The 17,520-nt window shown below is 46.7% G+C and overlaps 1 protein-coding gene across 2 annotated transcripts in view; it reads right to left on the bottom strand.

The window, feature by feature from the left end:
* Window positions 1–13,177, bottom strand: part of foxn3 (forkhead box N3) — a 368,703-nt gene extending 355,526 nt beyond the window's left edge. The window contains exon 1 of one of the 2 annotated variants that reach the window (XM_038773518.1): window positions 12,775–13,177. The gene's annotated coding sequence lies outside the window, so the exon portion shown is untranslated. The remainder of the gene's footprint in view (window positions 1–12,774) is intronic. The other variant, XM_038773559.1, reaches the window with a different exon arrangement.
* Between the last annotated feature and the right edge of the window lie 4,343 nt (window positions 13,178–17,520).

The raw sequence follows: 17,520 nt of genomic DNA, 5'->3' as shown, positions 1-17,520 counted from the left end.
CCCCCTGAAAAGGCAAGTCTATATTTTCTATTGAAAAATGCAGCCAGCCTATGTCTCAATCTTTTGAATTAATTGAACACCACATAACTAAGTACACTCGTAGGTCCAGAATGCCCCACACAGCGCAGCACTACAGCGCAGCACTAACAATCAGAATCAGAGTGTAGACACCAGGATGAGACATTCCAGATGACAAACATTTCTACATGGCCTTAGGGCAGATAAAGTTTTTTTTCCCGGGCTTGCAATTGCTCGCATGCCTTTGGGGGGGGGGGGGGGGGGGGGAGAGAGAGAGAGAGAGAGAGAGAGATGAAGGCTGGGAATTCCATACTCAGCAGTGAAATGGGAACATCAAGTGACAGTGAGATTTCAAACCCATAGCCAGAGAACTGGAGGGCTTCAAGAAAATCGTAACTTTAAAACCGAATATTGTAACTATTTCCATTCAAGTGATAAAATGAAAGGAAACATTTGAATCAGGGAGATGTATTCTCGCTAAATAAAATCCAAAGAAGCAACCTACAAGCAGACTTGACGTCCTGTTTAAAATATATGCATGATGGAATAAAAAGCAAATTTATCCTTCACAGAATCCCTACAGCGCATAACAAGGCCATTCGGTCCATCAAGTCTGCATCAACCTTCTGAAAGAGCACTCTACCCAAGACCCACTATCCCCCACCCCGCCCTGTCTCCGCAACCCTGCGCATTAATCATAGCCAATCCACCTAACCTGCACATTTTTGGACTTCATTGCAAAGTATGGAGATAGCAAATACAGATTTGGTCCCTATTCCTGATGACTGGCACTGAAAAAGGTGACATTTTGCATCATTTCATTATTGAGTTTCCTTCAGGCATGGGTGGAGTACGATTGCCTTGCATCCTAATAATCAGCCAAAGAGCATAAACAAAAGGTCAAGGAGCAATTCACCCTCCACTTAAACAGCAATAGGAGGAGGCCAGGTAGACTGTAAAAATTTAGTTGGGTGAGGAGGAATGATTTACACTCAAAAACTGTATCCAGTTATTCAATCCAAAAGGATTGTGAAAATTTCACACTTAGTTTCTTTATGTAATAATGATAATCTTTATCAGTATCAAGTAGGCAAATATTAACAATGCAATGAAGTTACTGTGAAAATAATTTATGCTGCAGTTAAAAGGATGCATCACCTCACAAGGATTATGTTTGCCAACTGCAGGACTTGAAGCCTGGTACATGAAACTTTGGGTGCCACGTTTATTTCAGGTGTTATGGCAAAACACCAGACTTCTACTGACAATGGCTTTTCGTGACCAAGATGCAGCCCCAGATTCTTTAGTGTTGATTAATTTCTCTCATGTGATGAACGAACAGACTATCACAGAGTTAACCACAACCATCCACTGTCAACTAGACGTTTGATGGAATTGACACTTACTTCAATTTTAAATACTACTTCATCTTTTCTCCTACTTTCAACGATGTGCTGTTCTGCAACATGAATTTTGTCTTTTCCCCCCAAGGTTTCCCGATTTAAAAAGTTGAACATTCACTGCACCTTTCACAGCTAATCAGTGTTGCTTTCCAAATAATCTGAATTTATCCAAATGTTCATGCGAATGTTAGCAGGTCCTCCCACTGGTGTTATTCAATTCTGGAAAATGACACAAACTAATCTTGGGTGATACTCGTCGCTCATTTATTTGAATTATCTGTTCAATACTCCATGGACTAATCATGCGGAATTATTTACAGCATATTATGCAATTCGACATTTCCCTACATACAAAGCACTCAACATGTTGGACATTTTAATCAGGCATTCACACAATCTTTCAAAGTCATCAGCTTATTTTTGCATCAGTTCATGAGTCAAATATTCAAGTCTGAATTATTAAAGTTAACAGCTTCTTTAAAGTACACATTAATTGCTCAAATCCCAATTTCTCAACTGCCTTATCATTCAGTTCTACTAGTCATGAGTAATTTTTCATAGTGCAGTTTATATGAATCAAGGATACTACAATATAATAAAACCCATATTGTACATCTGTAACAAGTTAGGGAGATGGTAGCACAGTGGTTAGCACTGCTGCTTCACAGTGCCAGGGTCTCGGGTTCGATTCCCGCTTGGGTCGCTGTCAGTGAGGAGTCTGCACGTTCTCCCGGTGGTGTCTGTGTGGGTTTCCTCCGGGTGCTCTGGTTTCCTCCCACAAATTCCGAACGACGTGCTTGTTAAGTAAATTGGACATTCTGAATTCTCCCTGTGTACCCGAACAGGCGCGTAGTGTGGTGACCAGGGGATTTTCACAGTAACTTCACTGCAGTGTTAATTTTTTTTAAATAAATGTTTTTATTGGGTTTTTTTTGAACAAGGTATAATTACCGTTATGTACACAGAATAAGAAACACATATATATATATACACACATTTAGAGAAGGGCACACCCCAACATTAAAAAAAATACAATAATATATGAAATGGAATAACTGGTGGGGTATTGTGCACCAGCTCGACAGCGGCATCTCTGTACATCTGGCAAAATTACCCACACCACATAAATAGGTGACTGCCTGCGGGGGGGGGGGGGGGGGGGGCGAGGACTGGGGGGGCAAGCACACCTTTGGGTGCGGGGGAGAAAATCAGTGTGCGATATTTGGCTGTGCTGTGTGTTGCTGGCGCCCGCCCTTCCCCGACGGGTCTCGCTGCCGTCCCACGCTCGCCCCCGCATCTGCCGCTCCTCCCGTCCTCCATCTCCAGTTTCCTCGTTCCCCGCTCCTGGAGATGTCATGCAAGTTTTGGCATCCCGTGTCCTCCCTCCGGCTCCCGCTTCCCTGCCGGCCCTCCTCTCCTGTCCCCCCCTCCATGGTTCGCCTCCTTCTCCCCAGGTTTAGCTGTCTTCCCCCCTCCCTCCTCAGGTTTAGCCATTCCCACCCACCCCCTCCCCCCCCCCTCCCAGTCCATCTCTCCCCTCCATGACCCGGCTACCTTCCCCCGACTCCCGACCATTTTCCCCTGATTCTTGGCCACCCGACTATTCTTCCTCTTGTACGTTGGCCACAAACAGGTCCCGGAACAATTGCATGAATGGCTCCCACGTTCTGTGGAAGCCGTTGTCTGACCCTCGGATGGCAAATTTGATTTTCTCCATTTGGAGAGATTCCGAGAGGTCGGACAGCCAGTCTGCAGCTCTGGGTGGTGCTGCTGACCGCCAGCCAAACAGGATTCTACGGCGGGCGATCAGGGAGGCAAAGGCAAGGGCGTCCGCCCTCCTCCCCAGGATTAGATCTGGCTGGTCTGAAACCCCGAAGACCGTCACTATCGGGCATGGCTCCACCCTCACCCCCACCACTTTGGACATAGCCTCGAAGAAGGCTGTCCAGTACTCCACAAGTCTGGGGCAAGACTAGAACATGTGGGCGTGGTTGGCCGGGCCTCTTTGGCACTGTTCACATCTGTCCTCCACCTCCGGGAAGAACCTACTCATAAGGGTTCTTGTTAAGTGGGCTCTATGTACCACTTTTAGTTACGTCAGGCTGAGCCTTGCACACGTGGCGGTGGAGTTGACCCTATGCAGTGCCTTGCTCCAGAGTCCCCACCCTATCTCAATCCCCAGGTCCTCCTCCCATTTCTTTCTTGTTGCGTCCAGTACGGTGTCGGCCCTTTCTACCAGTCGGTCATACATGTCGCTACAGTTCCCTTTATCTAGGATACTCGCGTCCAGTAGGTCTTCCAGTAGTGTCTGTCGTGGCAGTTGTGGGTACATCCTTGTCTCCTTTCGTAAGAAGTTTTTGAGCTGCAGATACCGTAGCTCGTTCCCCCTGGCTAGCCGAAATTTCTCTGTCAGTTCGTCCAGTGTAGCGATCCTGCCGTCCGTGTATAGGTCCCTGACTGTCAGTGTCCCTCCGTCCTGCCTCCACCTTTTGAAGGTGGCGTCATTTGCAGTGTTAATTTAAGCCTACTTGTAACACTAATAGAACATACAGTGCAGAAGGAGGCCATTCGGCCCATCGAGTCTGCACCAACCCATTTAAGCCCTCACTTTCACCCTATCCCCGTAACCCAACAACCCCATCTAACCTTTTTGGTCACTAAGGGCAATTTATCATGGCCAATCCACCTCACCTGCACGTCTTTGAACTGTGTAAGGAAACCAGAGCACCCGGAGGAAACCCAAACGATAGACACGGGGAGAACATGCAGATTCCTCACAGACAGTGACCCAGCAGGGAATCGAACATGGGACCCTGGCGTTGTGAAGCCACAGTGCTAGCCACTTGTGCTCCCGTGCTGCCCTAATAAAGATTATTATTATTAAGCACAATGATTGTGAGAATCCAAACTCAGTTTCCAGTACAAGATAATACAACCACAAGGATATTCAATCACTAATTTATATTTAGGATCCTTTGAAACATTACAAAAAAACTGTGACATAAAAATTTACTATGGAAATTCCAAAGTAGAAATGTCTAGACTACTATACCCTGTGGTGCTTTAACAGAATTTCTAATGTTGATATCAACAAGGTTCTGTTACTGCTCCCAGTCACATCACTGCAAAGCCAGATATCTTTCCTCACACGAATCTTAATTTTTTAAAAATTGCCCAGTGTTGTTTCTCTTAGTAGGTGCATAGATTTCTAGGCATATGTATTTCTAAGAACCTGGTGAAATTTATCCAAATTGCTTTTAGTGCACTTTTGGTTCAGTTTTTACTTAAGAAGCCTCAGTCTCTCCCAAAAGCTAGGACTTAGGACTATACTACCTTTGTCTGGAAATGTGATTGTTTTTTTTAAATTTAGAGTACCCAATTTTTTTTTCCAATTAAGGGGCAATTTAGCATGGCCAATCCACCTAACCTGCACATCTTTGGGTTCTGGGAGTGAAACCCACGCAGACACGGGGAGAACGTGCAAACTCCACAAGGACAGTGACCCAGGGCCGGGATTCGAACCCGGGTCCTCAGCGCCGCAGTCCCAGTGCTAACCACTGCGCCACATGCCACCCTGGAAATGTGATTGTTAACCAACAGCATCAGAAACCCGCATTCAATTCCGGCCTTGGGTGACAGTACGGAATTTGTACGTTCTCCCTGTGTGTGTGTGGGTTTCCTCCGGGTGCCCCAGTTTCCTCCCACAGTCCAAAAATGTGCAGATTCAGTGGGGTTACGGAGATAAGATGGGAGAGTGGGCCGAGATAGAGTGCTCTTTCAGAGGGTTGGCACAGACTCGATGAACCAAATGGCTTCCTTCTACACCGTAGGGATTCTGGGATTCTATAGGGGGTGCACGAACAAAGGACCTGGGGCACTTGTACACAAACGGACATACACATTAGGAGAGGGGAGGCCATTTGGCGCCTCAAGCCTGCTCTGCTTTTCATTATGGTTGATCTGATTGTGGCCTCACTCCACATTCCGCTAACCCTAATAATCTTTGACTTCCATAATCTATCTATCCCTATCTTAAAAAAAATATTGATTGACCCTGCCTCCACCACTCTCTGTGGAGAACTCCAAAACTTCATGACCCGAGAGAAAAAAATCTTCTCATATCAGTATTAAATGGAAGACCTCTTATTTTTGAACCGTGTGCCCTTGTTCTGGTCTCTCCCACAAGACAAAACATCCTTTCAGTGTCCACCCTGTCAAGTCCGCTCAGGATCCTGTACGTTTCAATAAGATCACCTTTCAATCTTCAAAAGTCCACCTCTTTTTTAAAACTCTTTACAGGATGTTCGAGTTGCTGGTTAGGCCAGCATTTATTCCCCATCCCTAGTTGCCCTTCAGAAAAGGGTAGTGAGTTGTCTTCTTGAACCGCTGCAGTGTAGGTACACCCACTGTGCTGTTAGGGAGTGAGTTCCAGGATATTGCCCTCACGACAGTGAAGGAATGGAGATATGTTTCCAAGTCAGGGTGGTTGGTCATGGGTTTGGTACGTGCTGTCTAAGGAACTTTGGTAAGTTCCTGCAGTGCATCTTGTTGATGGTACACATGGCTGCCACTGTTTATCGGTGGTGGAGGGTTTGCTTATTTGTGGAAGGGAGAGCAATCAAGCGAGCTGCTTTATCCTGTTGAGCTTCTGGAGTGAATGTTTTACATTCATAGAATCATAGAATTTACAGTGCAGAAGCAGGCCATTTGGCCCATCGAGTCTGCACCAGCCCTTGGAAAGAGCACTCTACCCAAGCCCACACTCTAACCCTTTAACCAGTAACCCCACCCAACCTTCTTGGACACTAACAACAATTTAACATGGCCAATCCACCTAACCCGCACATCTTTAGACTGTGGGAGGAAACCAGAGCACCTGGAGGAAACCATGCAGACAAGGGGAGAGCGTGCAGACTCTGCACAGACAGTGATCCAAGCCAGGAATCGAACCTGGGACCCTGGAACTGTAAAGCAGCTGTACTAACCGCTGTGCTACCATGCTGCCCTTTCCCCTTTCATTCCATTCCTCTTGCAATAAATAACAACATTCCATTTGTCTTCCCAATCACTGGCTGAAGCGACATGCTACCATTTTCCAATTAATGTACCAGGACACCCAGGTCCCTCTGTACCACATAGTTCTGTGATCTCTCAATTTAACTAATATGCTTATTTTTTATTCTTCCTTTCAGAGTGGACAAGTTCACATTTTCCCACATTATACTCCTTCAGCCAAATGTGTGCCCCCTCACTTTTAAAATTTAGAGTACCCAATTATTTTTTTTCCAATTAAAAGGGACAATTTGGCATGGCCAATCCACCTACTCTGCACATCTTTGGGTTGTGGAGGCGAAACCCTCGCAAACACGGGGAGAATATGCAAACTCCACACGGACGTAACCCAGAGCCAGGATCGAACCTGGGACCTTGGCGCCGTGAGGGAGCAGTGCTAACCCTTCACTTTATCTATGTCCCTTTGGAAGCTCCCTATATGCTCTTCACAACTTACTGTCCTACCCATCATTGTGTCAACAGGAAAGTTGAAGAACCAGAAGACAGTATTTAAAATGTGACTGGCAAAAAGAACCAGATGGGACATGAGGAAGAGATCTTTTTGCAGAGGAAGTGCTTAAAAGTTCTGGAACGCACTGCCTGACAGCGTGGTGGAGGTAGATTCAATTGTTATTTTCAAAATTCGATAATTAGCAGGAATGATTTGCAGGGCTGTGGCAATAGTTGTTCTTGCAGACAACTGGCACAGACCCGATGGGCTGAGTGGCCTTGTATGCTAACATTCTATGATTTTATGCAAGATTACATTTAAAGAACCTTCCTCCAATGGGAACATGTTCCCCCATCTACTCCGTCCAGAGCCCCTCATGATGTTGAGCATTTCTATCAAATCTCCTCTCAACCTTCTCTTCTAGAGAACAACTCCAGCTTCGACAAATGGCAGTGAATAAATACACTGGGCGGGATTCTCCATTTTCCCAACGGCATGGGGCTGCCCCACAATGGGAAACCCCATTGACCGGCCGGTGTAACGGAGAATCCCGCCGGCGGGTCAGGGCAGAAATGTGGCAGGTCAGGGGGAGAATCCAGTCCACTGTTGTTTGGAACGCTTAGCAATACAGACTAAGATTAGTCCACAGATGCTGTTAGACCAGCTAAGCATTTCTTTTTTTTTTAATGTTTTTTATTGAGTTTTCATATTTTATATCCAACAAATTACAAATTATTAGAGAAAAAGAAAAAAAAACACGCAAAAATTAACATGTATATTTACAGGTAAGCATCTTCATAATAACAACTGTGGCCGCCCCCTTTAGCCGGCATACATATTTTACATTCCCCAATATGGCCGAGGCACATGTTTATAGGCAATTATTTACAGTTTGGTTTTGGGCCTTAGCTAGCCATCAAACCCCCATAACGAACCCGTAGCCTCTCTCTCCCCCCCCCCCCCCCCGCCGGGCTACCTTCCCCCAATTCCCGTCCATTTTCCCCTGATTCTTGGCTACCCGACTATTCTTCCTCTTGTTCGTTGGCCACAAACAGGTCCCGGAACAATTGCATGAATGGCTCCCATGTTCTGTGGAAGCTGTCGTCTGACCCTCGGATGGCAAATTTGATTTTCTCCATTTGGAGAGATTCCGAGAGGTCGGACAGCCAGTCTGCAGCTCTGGGCGCTACTGCTGACCGCCAGCCAAACAGGATTCTACGGCGGGCGATCAGGGAGGCAAAGGCAAGGGCGTCCACCCTCCTCCCCAGGAATAGGTCTGGCTGGTCTGAAATCCCGAAGACCGCCACTATCGGGCATGGCTCCACCCTCACCCCCACCACTTTGGACATAGCCTCGAAGAAGGCTGTCCAATACTCCACAAGTCTGGGGCAAGACCATAACATGTGGGCGTGGTTGGCCGGGCCTCTTTTGCACCGTTCACATCTGTCCTCCACCTCCGGGAAGAACCTATTCATACGGTTTCTTGTTAAGTGGGCTCTATGTACCACTTTCAGTTGCGTCAGGCTGAGCCTTGCGCACGTGGAGGTGGAGTTGACCCTATGCAGTGCTTCGCTCCAGAGTCCCCACCCTATCTCAATCCCCAGGTCGTCCTCCCATTTCATTCTTGTAGCGTCCAGTGCGGTGTCGTCCCTTTCTACCAGTCGGTCATACATGTCGCTACAGTTCCCTTTATCTAGGATACTTGCGTCCAGTAGGTCTTCTAGTAGTGTCTGTCGTGGCAGTTGTGGGTACGTCCTTGTCTCCTTTCGTAGGAAGTTTTTGAGCTGCAGGTACCGTAGCTCGTTCCCCCCGGCTAGCCGAAATTTCTCTGTCAGTTCGTCCAGTGTTGCGATCCTGTCGTCCGTGTATAGGTCCCTGACTGTCAGTGTCCCCCCGTCCTGCCTCCACCTTTTGAAGGTGGCGTCAGTCAGTGCTGGCGTGAACCTATGGTTGTTGCAGATGGGAGCCTTAGCTAAGCATTTCTAACAGTTTGTTTTTATTTCAGATTTCCAGGATCTTCAGTATTTGCATTTGTAAGATTATTCCACACTTGAACACTGAGCTGGGTGACCAGGTCCTCCACAAGAACCTCAGTTTGGAAAGGAAAAGAAAAATAAGAACCAAACAAGATTCTCACTCCTATTCTGTACCCAGTGATTTGGAAGTACGAAAATACATAAAAATAAAAATTCAGTAAGGAACACACCAGCAAAATATCGTGCATAGCAAGAGTGTCTAAGCTTAAAAGCAATGCAACAAATAGGGTACAAGCTGATGTTGAAATACTGGGAAACTGGCCAGTGTGTGGCAAATACCCTTCAATGTGGATAAATGAAAGATGATGTTCTTGAATCTAGGTAATTTACATGGTACATATACACCGTGTAAGGATACCTGCTTACAGCTATGGACTGAGAAAGGACCCAACGCAGCGTTGCAAACACAGGTAGCAAGAAAGTATTGAGCGTACAGCTCAGAGAATTCAATACGTACAGCGTCCAATATTGGCCCCTTAACAGAGAAAGCTCGAGGAGGGGGAGGGGAGAGGGGGGGGGGGGGGGGGGGGTGACCAGAACGAAGCCCAGTGTTTGGTCTCTTCTGTCTTAAAATTTAGAGTATACAATTCACTATTTTCCAATTATGGGGCAATTTAGCATGGCCAATCCACCTACCCTGCACATCTTTGGGTTGTGGGGGCGAGACCCACGGGGGGGGGGGGGGGATGTGCAAACTCCACACGGACAGTGACCCAGAGCCAGGATCGAACCTGGGAACTCGGCGCCGTGAGGCAGCAGCACTAAGCACTGTACCACCTTGCTGCCTCAGTGTTTGGACTCTTAGCCATAGGGTCAGGAAATGGAAGGAGCGCACTTCACTAGAGAAATATTAACTTGATGACATTTGACATTTTTGGACTGATCAGAAAGAATCGATTCTGTTAGTCAGGTGATTTATTTGGGCTGGAATTATTTTATTGTACTCACATTTAATACTCATGTGTATGGAAACTTCTCAAAGCACCAATATGTAGCTACCCAAAAGGATTTTTTAAAAAAAATCTACAGTGATTAATTTCCTTTTGTCAAAACAGAGTGCTACCACTCCTGATTGAATGTACACCTCCCTACCCATTATTGTCCAATTACTGTATCACTTCATGTAACTAATACAGAGATCACTGCTCTTTTAGTTTTCTTTTCATTACAATTTGTATGCAAACAGTTTGAAATTCAAGAGGTCGGATTATGTCACACGGAGCAAGTTACATTAAGGATAAGTAGGTGGAAATAACTAATCCCTCCATGTGAAGTAGTCATTCAGTCCTTTGGAGCTTAATAGTACTTAGTGCACTTTTATTAGATCAATTTAAAACACTTAGAAAGTAAAATGTCATTATTTTAATGCTTAGATTTAAGGAGCGAATTATCTTCAATATAATCAGAATTCATGCCACTTTGCTGAAAAACTTGTAAAAAGAATTTTCTCATCACCCTACTCTGCAACATTATTAATGAAATCCAAATTATACAATATATGTAATAATTTATCATACGAAACCCACACATTTTAATTCTAATGATTTTTTTCAGTCAAAATGTTTTATTGGAAAACAATCAAGTGTAATTCAAAACCATTTTCTTATTACGTTATATAAAATGTCAAAATATAAAAGGAAAAACATTGTAAAAAGTTGTGTAGTGGGCATTTCAAGAAGATACATTTTATTGTCAAATATTACAGCGACCCAGTCGCTGAATGCATCCAACTGCAGTCCCGGTACATAAAGAGTGGGCTGATTTTGAATACCTTGTATGCAATTGACCCTAGGCATATATGACTGTCATTTGTAAACAATAGATATGGCTGCTCTGGGAAGGTTTGAGACTTCTGGAATGGACTTTTGTATACATTAAACAGTACAACAAAAACACACTTGGCTTATTGTCCAGTTACTTGCAGGTACATGCCTTAAAATTCACAGCACATGCACACACCCGATTGATTAGTTTCCAAATATACCCGCTTTGCAAATGTATTTAGCATGACGCGACAAAAACGCTGGATGTCTTTTTTGCTCCGTCCGAATTAACGTTCGTAAACACTGCCATCAAATTTTGTTCCAGGCTCGTTGCAAAACAAGCATCCAATTTAAGGTCGACAGTCAGTAATCGGATTCCGTGTCTACGAAGTGGGCGTAAGTGATTTCATTGTACACGGTTTGGGCTGCGTGGCAATTCCTCGACACACAGCATCTGGTTTACATTATACTGCAAGAAATCACAGGACTCCTGCCCACAATCCCTTGCCTTCTATTTTTGGAAGAGTGCGAAACTGTTAAAGCATCGGTAGTCTTTAGATAGCATAAGCGATATTTTCAACGGACGACTGTAAACGCATCGTTGTTCATCCAGTTTTGCAGTCTTGTACACACAAACAACATCTGCAGCGCGCTGCGAGACTGAAAGGCGCCGCCAAACACTGGCTCAAACGGATTGTGTAAATCATGGGAGCTGTTTGTGAACTTTATAATCTGGGTTAATTGCTGGTACATCTTTTCATTCGACCACCTAAGTGTCAAAAGGTCAAGTGGCAGATCCATGCCTTTGGCATTCGCTGGAGTTGTCTCCACTTGGAAACAGTTGCCTTGTCACCTTGGATTAAGTAGTGTCTGCTGAAGCCAGGGTTTTAGGCAGGGAAATAACCCCGGCTTGACCAAAACAAAACAGGCTTCCGTGGGGAGTGAGGCCGTGACATTCGCACATCTCCGTGCGAAATATAAAAAAAAACACGAAGCAGTTACCCCCCCCTTTCTACAAGTTGCTTTTGTCCTTGGTCAAACAGGGCAAAAACAAAAAAAATCCGAGACGCACAAAATAAATAGGCAGAACGATTCACGATGCACATGGGTCGGGGTTTTGCACAATTAATACACAATGCCATTTGATAGGAGAATCCATGGATTGGGGATTTGCCATCTCCGGGGGGGGGGGGGGGGGGAGAAAGAGACCGTCATCGTACCAGAAAGGACAAGAGGTGGAGGACACTGCGGTGTAGGCTACCCACCCGTACTGTATTCAGCAAAACACTAGAATAGAAGGTTGCAATTACATTATACCAGAATGACGGGGGGGGGGGGGGGGGGGAATGCTCCAAAAAGACCGGCCCCAAAAAAATCATGTCCCAAAAAGAAAAAAGGACAAAAACAAATCTTGGAAAGAATGGCTGCGCGCAGCAGGGAGTGGGGGTGGTGACAATTACCAACTAGAAAAACAAACACCCAACTCAGAAGAGACAAGCAGCGCTCCTTTTCTTTACAGGAAAGAAATGTTTATTTAACAGTCGTAATAGAGTGCGAGGCTCGAGTGGGACAGAGAGAGAGCTGCATTCAAATGGGACGTGCTAGCCTAACTGTGCAAGTGTTCAAAGCCGCTTCCAGCGAGCAGGGATAATCCCAACTCCTGGCAAACGCTCTTTGAAAGATTCAGGAACACCCCCCACTCCCTCCCTGCCTGCGGTACTTGGTGCATTCAAACCAAACTCGGGGCTGCAATGTCAAGAGTCCAGGTCCAATGTCCAAGACTTCACATCAATACATATGAAAGAGGGGAAGAGAGAAAGTGAAGTGTCCCAAGGACATGATTGGGGGGGGGGGGGGGGGGGGGGACTTTAAAAAACACAGTAAAGAAGACAAATTAAACAAGACAAACTATTCAAATGCTCCTCCCGGGGTTTGTAACTTCAGGGAGTTAGGCCGGGAAGGTAAATACACTCTAAGTGATAGGAAACAATGTTTTGCAGTGCAGCAATGTCAAATCTAAACACACAGCCGGCTGTTATTTGTCTACTTACACTTCATGTCATGGGGAGATGGTTGTTGACGAACATTCACTCACAGGGTCCTGTTTTCCCGGCACTCCAGGGATCCCCCCCCCCCCCTACCCCCTAAATTAAAAAGTGTTGATATTAAAAGTGAGGAGGGAGGGGGAGGGACGGCTCAGTAACGCCACGATCGCCCCAGCCGTCGCCAAGGAGACAATCCGGCCGCCGCTCACCTCCCGCCGCCGCAGCCCGGCGCCCGGCAGCAGCCGCCGGAAGGCCTGGCACGCCGGCTGAGGTGGGTGTGGTGGGGCTGTCCCCCCTCCTCCGGGGGTGAAGGCGCCACTGCCCCGCCTGCCCGGGCACCCCTCCCTGCCCCGCCGAGCGGCCTCCGGACGGCTGTGCCCGGCGGGAGGGCGGCAGGCTGGCGGGAATGGCCAGGCGGCGGCCGGCGCCATTTTAGCCGTGCGCGCGCCCTGGGCGGCTGCGTGCGTCGTGACGCAGTCCGTTAGGCAAAAAGAGTCACAGCGCCGCCTGCGTCCAGGCTCCAAACTGCACACAGAGCACAGTCAGTGTACATAATCCTCACTGTATACAGCACACAATACATAATACACACTGTATACAGCACACAATACATAATACACACTGTATACAGCACACAATACATAATACACACTGTATACAGCACACAATACATAATACACACTGTATACAGCACACAATACATAATACACACTGTATACAGCACACAATACATAATACACACTGTATACAGCACACAATACATAATCCACACTGTATACAGCACACAATACATAATACACACTGTATACAGCACACAATACATAATACACACTGTATACAGCACAATACATAATACACACTGTATACAGCACACAATACATAATACACACTGTATACAGCACACAATACATAATACACACTGTATACAGCACACAATACATAATGCTGTAGGAATTCCATGGTTCTATGATTCAAAGAGAGTTGAAAGAACGTTTGTGGTGGGTGATCTAGTCTACATGAAGAATTTCGGTGCTGGCCCTAATTGAGTCCCAGGAACGCTCGTGTCCAAAACAAATCCAGTAACATGCGAGACAGATGTACAAGGGAGAAGGTTAAAAAAAACACGTGGATCACTTAAGGAAAAGAGAACTCCACACTGGACTAGCGGGAGGACCTAGCCCTTCTGGACTTGTCAGTGAGATGGATGCGGATGTAAGGAATGGTGCAGCAAGCTACCCCAAGGACGGAAACCCAGTGTGGTTTCCAGGGAACTGAGGAAATTACCTGTATGGATACACCTACACCAATCGAGAGCCAGCCCATTGAGGGCCAAACACCCGTCACCTCTCCGCAAAAGCACCATCAGTGAATTGTGTCAGTCAAAGAATTATGAAATCCCCTCTCTGACTGGCCCTATGAGAGGCTGTTTTGACAGTGTCATAACCCAGATGGGACTTACGCATGGCAACGATTAAACTCCCTGTGAGCTGAGCGGCACGGTGTGGCAGTGGTTAGCACTGCTGCCTCGCGGCACTGAGGGCCTGGGTTCGAATCCCGGCCCTGGGTCACTGTCCGTGTGGAGTTTGCACATTCTCCCTGTGTCTACATAGGTTTCACCCCCCACAACCCAAAGATGTGCTGGTGAGGTGGATAGGCCACGTTAAATTGCCCCTTACTGGAAAAAAATAATTGGACTCTAAATTTCTAAAAAACCCGTGAGCCTTGCCAATTACAAGCTCCCTCGTTAAAGGAGACACTTACCTTCTGTATAAAATTGGCCAGTTTGATTACCAACGGGAGAGACCAGGCTGGGATCTTTCGTGCTGGGTAAATAATAGTTACCGTAATAAACCTTTATTTCCTTTTAACAACTTGGCACCTTAATGGTCTATAAAAGAGAGGCACTTGTACATTCTTGTAAATAGTCCCTTTGTTATTTGAGAAAGTTTGTCAGGGTTTTACAGGGTTAGGGATGTGGGAGCTTGCCACTTTCAATGGGAGGCGGCCAATGGCCCAATCAGCCAATGGGGCCGGAGCGTGGCTTCCCAACTAGTTAGTAGTTTGGAGTATTGGAAGGGGTAGCGTTTATCTCACTCTCTGTAAATAGTTTTTCACTTTAATAAATTGTTCATTTGCAAATCCATCTGGTGATCACCCGTCTGTCAGGATATGACATATCCCTTGGGCAGCAGGGTGGCGCAGTGGGTTAGCCCTGCAGCCTCACGGCACCTAGGTCCCAGGTTCGATCCCGGCTCTAGGTCACTGTCTGTGTGGAGTTTGCATATTCTCCCCGTGTTTGCGCGGGTTTCGCCCCCACAACCCAGAGATGTGCCGGGTAGGTGGAGTGGCCACGCCAAATTGCCCCTTAATTGGAAAAAATGAATTGGGTACTCTAAATTTATTTAAAAAAGGATATGGCATACTCCTAAATAATTATGAGGGCACACTTGATTTGAGAGAGTTCTTATTTTAGAACTAATTCCTGACCCTAGGACGGCACGGTGGTGCACTGCTGCCTCACGGCGCTGAGGACCCGGGGCGGCAGCATGTCAGAATCCATGAGGAAAGGCATCATCACCCTCATCTACAAGCAGAAGCAGAAGGGGGAAAGGGAAGAAATTCAAAATTGGCGACCCATTTCACTGTTGAATGTGGATTACAAAATTCTAGCCAATCGGGTAAGGTCTGCTCTGGAGTCGGTGATCCACCCTGACCAGACCTGTGCTGTACCCGGCAGGAAGATCTCTGATAGCCTTGCGCTACTCAGGGATACGATCGCCTACGTGCAGGACAGGAGGGTGGACACCTGCCTCATCAGCCTTGACCAGGAGAAGGCTTTTGACAGAATATCGCACACCTACATGATGGATGTGCTCTCCAAAATGGGGTTCGGGGAAGGAATTCGCAATTGGATCAAACTGCTCTACACAAACATCTGTAGCGCAGTCTCAATCAATGGGTGGGAATCAGAAAAGTTCCAGATCAAATCTGGAGTCAGGCAGGGCTGCCCACTCTCCTCGGCCCTGTTTGTGTGCTGCATAGAACCTTTTGCCGAGTCCATCAGGAAGGATCCGGGTATAAAAGGAGTGACGATCCCAGGCAGCTGGTGGGAGTTACGCTCCCTCTCCATTGCGGGCAAAGCCCTGGTCATCAGGTGTGAGGTTCTCTCGGTGTTACTGCACGTAGCACAGGTCTGGTCCATTACCCGACCCTAAGCCGCAGCAGTCACCCGGGCCATCTTCAAATTCATCAAGCGATCCAAGATAGACCATGTCCGAACGGACACCATGTACAAATCTCTGGATAAAGGAGGGAGAAACGTGCCCAACGCCGCCCTCATCCTGATGGCCACCTTTGTGTGCAGCTGCATCAAGCTGTGCGTGGACCCCCGATATGCAAACACCAAGCGTCACCACATACTGAGGTTCTACCTGTCCCCGGTGTTACGAAGGATGGGCCTGGCCTCATTGCCGCGGAACGCTCCAAGTAGTTGGACCGTGCCGTACCACCTGTCCCTCGTGGAAACATTTTTGAAGAAAAACACCTTTGACCACAAGGCAATGAAGCAGTGGTCAGCACGTAATGTCCTCGAGGCCCTCAGGGAAAAGGAGACTGTGGAGGACGTTGGATGGTTCCCTGAGCAGACTGTCAGAGTCATCTGGCAGAATGCCTCATCACCAGAACTCACAAACAAGCACCAAGACCTAGCTTGGCTGGTGGTGAGAAGGGCCCTCCCTGTCAGATTCTTCATGTACACCTGAAGGCTCAGCGCCGCTGCACGCTGCCCTCGGAGTGGCTGTGGGAGAAATGAGACGGTCACCCACCTCCTTGTGGAATGTGCCTTTGCAAAGAAGGTCTGGAGAGAGATGCAGTGGTATTTGTCCAGGTTCATCCCGAGCAGCTCTGTGACACAGGACTCTGTGCTCTACGGACTGTTTCCAGGGACACACACCGAGACAAACATCAACTGCTGCTGGAAGGTCATCAACTCGGTGAAAGACGCTCTTTGGTCTGCCCGAAACTTGCTGATCTTCCAGTGCAAAGAATTGTCCTCAACCGGGTGTTGCAGACTGGCACATTCCAAGGTCCAGGACTACGTGCTGAGGGACGCACTCAAGCTTGGGGCAGCTGCCGCCAAGGCGCAATGGGGAAAGGCCACTGTGTAAGGTCTTCCAACAAATGTACACCAAGGGGTGGGTAACAGTGTAAAGCCCCTCGGTCCGGGTCTTCAATACTCCAATGTATAAAAGAAACAAAGCAATGTAAATATTTAAGAAAGAACTGTAACATAAAGAAGGATATGTGTGTAATGTCATCCCAATTGAATGGAAGAAAGACAAGTGAATGTGTAACTTTGATGGAAATTTACAGTTAAGACAATTTGAAATGTTCTGTAATGTTTATTAGAGATTTTATGAATAAAGTATATTTTTTGAAAAAAAAATTAAAACCATGACTTCGTTTTCTACAACTTGCCTCGTGTGTAATTGATGGTGTATCAGTGACACCCAGCATTGTTTCTACTGGTTAATTTAGAAATAGGGAGCTAACATTTTGCCGAGAATTTCTCCACGTGCCCACCAACTAACGTAGCTGAGAGATGTCATTTATTTTTGGGGAGTTGGCATTGGAATGAGGTTCTGCAGATACAGACACAATGCACATCATGAATATGCCTTAAGGGCTCCTTCATTGATCCTGCTTTCACTGTCACTATATATGTGACAAATTGAATAACTCCACCTATCTGTG

This window comes from Scyliorhinus canicula, chromosome 2 (genome assembly GCF_902713615.1).
Source record: "Scyliorhinus canicula chromosome 2, sScyCan1.1, whole genome shotgun sequence".
NCBI lineage: Eukaryota > Metazoa > Chordata > Chondrichthyes > Carcharhiniformes > Scyliorhinidae > Scyliorhinus > Scyliorhinus canicula.
The sequence above is the reverse complement of the archived record's forward strand: the minus strand, read 5'-3'. Positions and strand labels throughout refer to the sequence as shown.